This window comes from Protopterus annectens, chromosome 2.part1 (assembly GCF_019279795.1).
Source record: "Protopterus annectens isolate FY-2018-M chromosome 2.part1, PAN1.0, whole genome shotgun sequence".
In the NCBI taxonomy this organism is placed as follows: domain Eukaryota; kingdom Metazoa; phylum Chordata; order Ceratodontiformes; family Protopteridae; genus Protopterus; species Protopterus annectens.
Genome location: NC_056729.1, coordinates 1,681,851,896 through 1,681,859,005, shown reverse-complemented (window position 1 = coordinate 1,681,859,005; position 7,110 = coordinate 1,681,851,896). Strand labels below are relative to the sequence as shown.

The window sequence follows — 7,110 nt, the reverse complement described above, 5'->3', positions numbered from 1 at the left end:
AAACTGTGTGGAGTCGAATGTTTGGAGGTTGCCAATGTCCCTGTTAATGAGGTCCATGATAATCCATTCCATGGCCTTGCAGATCAGGCTAGTTAGGCTGATGGGTCTATATTTTCCTGGATTGGTGGATGCTCCACCTTTGTGTAAAGGGATGAAAGTGGCTGTCCTCTACTCAGCTGGGACAAAGCCGGTACTCAGGCTTTGGTTGAATAGGGTGCCCAATGGTGCTGCAAGTTCATGCCTGAGTTCATGTAGGATGCAGCCTGGGATGTTATCGGGTCCCATGGAAGCTGTATTTTTTGCCTTTGAGAGGGCAGTGATGACCTGTTCCATAGAGATAAGTGGTGGGGGGCAGGGGTTGTCCTGATTTACTGATGGGGGGGACAGATGGGAGAAGTTTTCAATGAATCTGTCAGCCAGTAGATTGGCTATATCTACAGCATTTGTGTATGTGATGTCCTTGACCATCAGTTCTGCACAGATCTGGGTGCTTCCTTTGAGATTGTGGACATATGTGAAGAAGGCCTTATGATTGTCTCCTGTAGATGTGGCCAATTTGGACTTGAAGTTGGCTTTAGATGATTTCACGAGTGCTCTTATTTGCTTGTTCAGGCTAAGGAGAGCTTGCTTCAAATTGGGCACCTGCTTCTTCTTGGTGCTGGACAGCATTTTTTTCCTTTTGTTATATAGTTTATTCATTGCAGATGTCCACCAGACAGGTTTACTCTTGCTTGCGGAGAATGAGTTTGTCCTGTCAGGTATTCCTGATTCCATGCATCTATATAAATGCTTGTATAGTACTTTGGTGTAGATTTGTACATTGGTGCCAGTTCCTACAGTGGGGAAGCGGGTTGTAAAGCTGTTTATACCATGAAGTATTTTATATCCTCTACTAATTATCCCTTCTTAAACAGCAGCTTCTGTTCCACATTCAACTAAAACACTGTCAGCAGGTCTTTCACTTAGGACTTCTTAATACCTTTCTGTTTGTCTATACCCTGATATTAATCCCTAGTAGGGAAGAGAACCTATAACCTGTAGTCCAAACTTCTTCTTCGTCCCACCCCACTCTGTGACCTTTCCCTTTACAGTTATTTACTCCCAATAACTTGGTTCCTTTGCCAGTTTTCTCTAGTAAATTCCAGACCTCTTTCACCTATTCACTGTACCAGTATTTGCAGTCATCCTGTTAGCAAAACTTCCTTTCTCTTTTCCTGTGTTGACTTAGATCTTAGAATACTTTTCTCAGCTTTATGAATAAAACAGTCTGTATTATGGTTATTGCTCTCCTTAAGGATATGCATTCAAAAGTCCACTCTCTTCTTACTTCTTGAAGACCACCCCCCCACTTCATCATCATCATCCTATTCCACTTTGAATTATAGCCTTCTGTTTGTCTTATATATATGAACCTTAACTGCATAGTTCTAAAATATCACTCCAAATCAAGTAATCACAGGTAACCAGAAAGCCCAAGTCAGGCCTGTTAACTCATGAGTCTTCTACCTACTTAACTGAATAAACTACTTGAAACTTCAACAAGGCGTCTTTATTCCTTAAACAGGGAAGGTATCAGAGAGATAGAGTCTCCTAGATCTGCTAGCTTAAGTGATTTTATCTGGAATAATCTTTTGTACTCTGCTTCAAATCAAGTAATCCTACATCATAAAAAGGAAATACACTTATTGAGATAAATAAACCTCTGGAAATAAAAATGAAAATGTCCTTGCTATTACACATAATCCTAGACTATCTTGTTCTATTGGAAGGATCCGCTTATCACACTTAACTCTTGCCACCTTCTCCTCCCAGAAAAATTCCATCAATGCTTTATTAATTATTATCCACAATCTCTCTTCTGATTAATACAAATATGTCTGACCTCTGTAAAAGACTAAACGGACTAAAATATTTTCATTGCTTGTATCGTACAATCAATATCCATAAGCAAGAGCTTCCAATTTCTCAGTTTTTGTATTATCTTTTGTAATCTCTTCCCACAGATCTCTAGCTAGCGGTTCACTGTCATAATGGATGGCAGAATGGTGCAGCGGTAGCATTGTCACCTCCCAGCAATCTTGGCTGGGGTGCCTTCTGTGCAGAGTCTGCATGTCCTTTCTGTTATGTGTGGATTTTCTCTGTGTGCTCCAGTTTCCTCCCATGTTACAAAGACATACATCTGGAGCATTTTCCCCCCAGGCCTCCACTGAAAATTGGCTTTGTTTCAAGTCGGAAGTTCCTGGTTAACAAATGTTAAATAAATAACAGAATCTTTTTGAATCTGTACTCCTAAATACATCATCTTATTGTGACCCCAACAACATGAGTATTGCCAAACCAATCTGTGTGGGGTACATGATTTACAGCTCCTGTCTATCCTAAATTGTTCATGGAAACCCTGCATAATTATGTCAATGGTTGTAGAGTGACAGCTGTACCTACCCAGAATAAGCACAGGACAAAATAAGCCACTCTGGTAGAATCCCAGTATCAATAGTTTGTGTAACAAAAGAAAGAAAAGCATAACATTATGGCAGAAATTGGGAAGTGCAATGGCTAGCAAGGAAAAACTCCCTCATCCATCTAAACAAACAACTCTGTAGGCTAATCAAGTCAGCAGTGTTCCCAGGGTTTGGAGGGGATTTAAATTTGCTAGGGTGTCACTTTATAGTATGAAGTTTGTCTCAGAATAATTACTACAAGTTCCAGGGTTAGCTGGGATCCCAGACTTTAATTATATTTCAAAAATGAAATCTTTACTGTCCAACCTGACCACTGAGGACATTAAATTGGGAGGAGAGCAACATTCTTCTGTGTTAGGACCATGTCAAGGATGTTAGCACCCCTTACTGGACATACAGGCTTCTGGTTCAGGATGTTTGTGTTCACAAAGTCCATGAATCTCTGAGCCTGCATGTTTGGGGGATCTATATTAGTTCCCCAAAGTCTAACCTCAGCAAACATCTATTCAGGGACCGCACTTCAATGAAAATCGTTTCAGTGATTAGCTGAATCTACCAAGGGTAAGTAAATACTTGCCCTGCAACACAACGGACTGACACACAACTAAATCGAACCCACCCAAGTGGGGGACTTTGCCCCCCATGCCCCCTAACTATATATATACCAACTCCGAGATCACACTACAGTGGAGAAAAGGCAAATTTGAGCAGTTAGCCAACTACTTCTTTGCCCTTGGTAAGTTCAGCAAATTGCTGATGCAGTTTTCAGTGCAGTCCCTGAATAGTTGTTCGCTGAAGTTAGATTTTGGCAAAATAATATAGACCCATTTGGGGCTGTATATGAGTCCCAGTTTATAGTGGGGTAGTTAAAGTTCTCCTTGAATATGTTGTTGGGATTAATGGGTAGTGTCTCCAGTTTATTTAAGTACATGTTATAGGTTTTCTGGGTTATACAGTTGGACCTATAGCTTGCAAGAATACGGTATGGAGCTTTGCCTCTGATTTGGATGTGGAAAAGCTCAACAGTATCTATATGACGAGCCTTGAGGTACGATAGTATTAGATGTAAATTGAGACACTTCCACCTTTTGCGTAATAATATTCTTTGGAAAGATGGTGGAAACTAACCAAGAAAAACAGAACCACAGAAACGTTCTACACTTTTAATTACAACAACAAATATAACAATAGCAAAACTTTCGGGTTTCCCCTTCCTCAGTGCTCATATCAATCAATTAAAAAACTCCATTTAAATTAATAAAAGATATAAAAAAATGTGACACAGCCAGCCAATAAAATACACATATATAGCAATCTTAGCTAAGATACTTAATGCAGCTTCTGTTGTTTCTTGCATAATACTGGTTTCAAACTCACTGCACTATTTATGCCAGGGTACTCATCTGCTTGCAACCTTATAATCCATGAATGTTCAGTATTTTCAAGAATATTATTCATGTCACCCCCTCTGATGTTTTTATTAATCACCCTAATAACTCTAAATTTAAAAGTATGCTCAATACAATTATCAGCTATATGCTTAGCCAATGCAATAGATTAAACATCCCTTCTGATTTCTGATTTATGTTTGATTATACGATCTTTCAACCTTCTACTACTTTTCCCTACATAAAATGAGGGGCATTTTACACATGTGGCTAAATATTCTATCTGTGAGGTATTGCAGTTGGCATAACACTCAAATTTATATACATATTTAGTCAGGGGAATGGATGAACTGTATATCCATAATAATATCTGCAAACAGCTACTGTTCAAACAAAGAAAAGTTCCTTGCTTGATATGAACATTGTTTTTATTTTTGTTATAATTCAAGTCCTTAAAGCATAATCTCTGTCTCAGGTTTCTCTCATTTCTATAAGCAAAATAGGGTTTATCAGTAATAATTTGTTTCAGTTCTGGCATGGATAGTAGAATATTCCGTTTTTTTGTATAATATTCTCTACTTCTTTTGTTCTATCATTAAAAGTTGTTACATGTCTTATTATCTTCCCTTTCATTGGAATTATGCATATGGACTCCATCACCATAGAATGGCACCATATTACCTGATCTTTGTTGTGTTACCTCATTTGCAATTCTGCTGATGGTTTCCTCATCATACCCCCTTTCAATAAATTCAGCCATCATTTCATTCATCTGAGAGATATATATATATATATATATATATATATATATGTTTGCCCATTCGTATTTAGACTACTAACCATACTAAATTGGCTTTTAACAATGCCCTTGAAGGTATGGGGGGCATGCATGCTGCATCTATGTGTATATCTGTTAGTGTCCACTAATTTCTTATGCACACTAGTATGCATTTTGCCTTCATTTTTTTCTGGATTAATATCTAAGTAAGCAATATTAGTGTTAGAATGACACAATTTAAACCGTAAAAAATTGGTAGCACCCTCTAGAACAGTGACAAAATTCTGAAGCTCTTCTTTGCCTTTTCAAAAGAGAAGGCAATCATCTACGAACCTTTTGTAAAATAACAAATTAGGGTCATAGAATCCATCTTCCTTATATATAAACTTACTTTCCCACTGATTTAAAACAAATTCGGCATAAGTATTGGCCATGGGAGTACCCCTGAGATTTGCAAATATGGCTTACCATCAAATAGGAAGACATTATTCCTGAGAATTATGTCAATAATTTCACAAATGTTCCCTCTCTCTCTCTTACAGACAAATCTGTATTCAAATTCAAAAACTCTCGAATGGCTTCTATCCCATACTCATTTGGAATGACTGTAAACAAAGACTTTATATCCAATGTTACCAACAGAAAATCTGCCCCATCATATTGGTTGCACCAAGCATACAATTTCTTTAAAAAATCACCTGAGTGTTTTATATAACTTTTACATTGCTGCAAGTATTTAATGTTTCCTGTATGTACAAAGACAAAGGTTTTGTTATCCAACCCCTCCCCAAGACAATCAGCCTCAAAGGGGGTGGGAGGGTTCAAGAGATTTATGTATTTTGAGCAAACCATATATAGCAGGGCCAGACACAGCACAAGGTGACCTAGGCAGATACTGCCTGGGGGGGATCAGCCATGGCTATGCAATGTTATTTATTATTTTTTTTTTAATCCTTTCCTTCTGGTAGTTATTATTATTATTATTATTATTATTATTATTATTATTATTATTATTTATAATTATTTCCTGGTGTGTGTGTGTGTATGATATTTGGCATATGCAAACAGAGCATCTCAGATGCATGACATTTGCAAATCGACCTGGAAACATACCCAAGAAAAACAAAATGTGTGTGTATGTGTTAGGGGGGTGGTCTAGTTAATTGCTCTACTTAGGGTCACAGACTCAAACCCTGCACCTAACTATGGCAGGCAAGTGTCTAACTCTCCACACCAACTGCCAGGCCTCCTTTAACTTTTTTCTTTCTATCTTTCTTTGGTGAGTCACTGAGAATTACTATCTGTTGTCAATGTCAGTCATAAAGTTTTCTTACACTTTTGAGTGTTGAGAGTTTATTATTTAGCTGTGAATAAATGTGACAGCATGAGATATGAGTGCCAGTACTCGGGCAGAACGGTAAAGATTTTTCGTGCAGTACAAATTACCAGAAACTGCTGCTGCTCGTAAAACACTGATTTATTATAAGAACAACACAAAGTCAGATAACATCCAGAAGGTTAAGCGCTTTCATCTGTCTGTAACAGATTTCTTCAGAACCAAGTTACTGTGTTACACCATTGGTTTATATAATCAAATTTTGGCGCCATAATTGATTGGATAGTAATTACATTTCATTAGCATATGTTTGTACTTTTATTTTATGTTAAAAACGTATATTTGTTTAAAACATGAATTCTACTCATTTAAAAAACTTCATATGTCTACTAACGACAAATGTTTAAATCTAAATAAGTATAAATAAGTATAACAAATAGAAATTTATCCATACATTAAAATTCCCTAATATATGCTCATACACATTGTATTTACCTATACCACTATAATAACACTTTATCCTATCGAACTCTCTATCCTTGTTGAAAATTAAATACAATATATAATCACTTGATTGTGGGTATAAATGTGATAAAATACAAACAAATACTATGATTATATAAACCAATGGTGTAACACAGTAACTTGGTTCTGAAGAAATCTGTTACAGACAGATGAAAGCACTTAACCTTCTGGATGTTATCTGACTTTGTGTTGTTCTTATAATAAATCAGTGTTTTACGAGCAGCAGCATTTTCTGGTAATTTGTACTGCACGAAAAATCTTTACCGTTCTGCCCGAGTACTGGCACTGGGATTGGACATTGTGTTTAGTCGGTGGTTTCACATTTTTGGTTACAAGCATGAGATATGAGTTTAATATTAGTATTTTAACTGAATCCGCAGTGGTGCAGTGGTAGCGTTGTTGCCTCACAGCAAGAGGTTCTCCCGTTCGATTCTCAGCTAGTGTGCAGGGAGTGCCTTCTGTGTGGAGTCTGCATGTCTTCCCCGTGGGTTGAGTGGCATTCCGAAAGACATGCGTGAATGGGCGTGCCTTCGTTGAAGGTTGGGTGTCAAGCTGGCAACTCAGCACAGTGAAAATCTACTGCCAATCATTAGCGGACTGGAGTTCCGCTGTGGCGACCCC

At 37.7% G+C, this 7,110-nt stretch overlaps 1 pseudogene; it reads right to left on the bottom strand.

The window, feature by feature from the left end:
- LOC122795011 overlaps positions 1-6,788 on the bottom strand; it is a 120,923-nt pseudogene extending 114,135 nt beyond the window's left edge.
- Between the last annotated feature and the right edge of the window lie 322 nt (positions 6,789-7,110).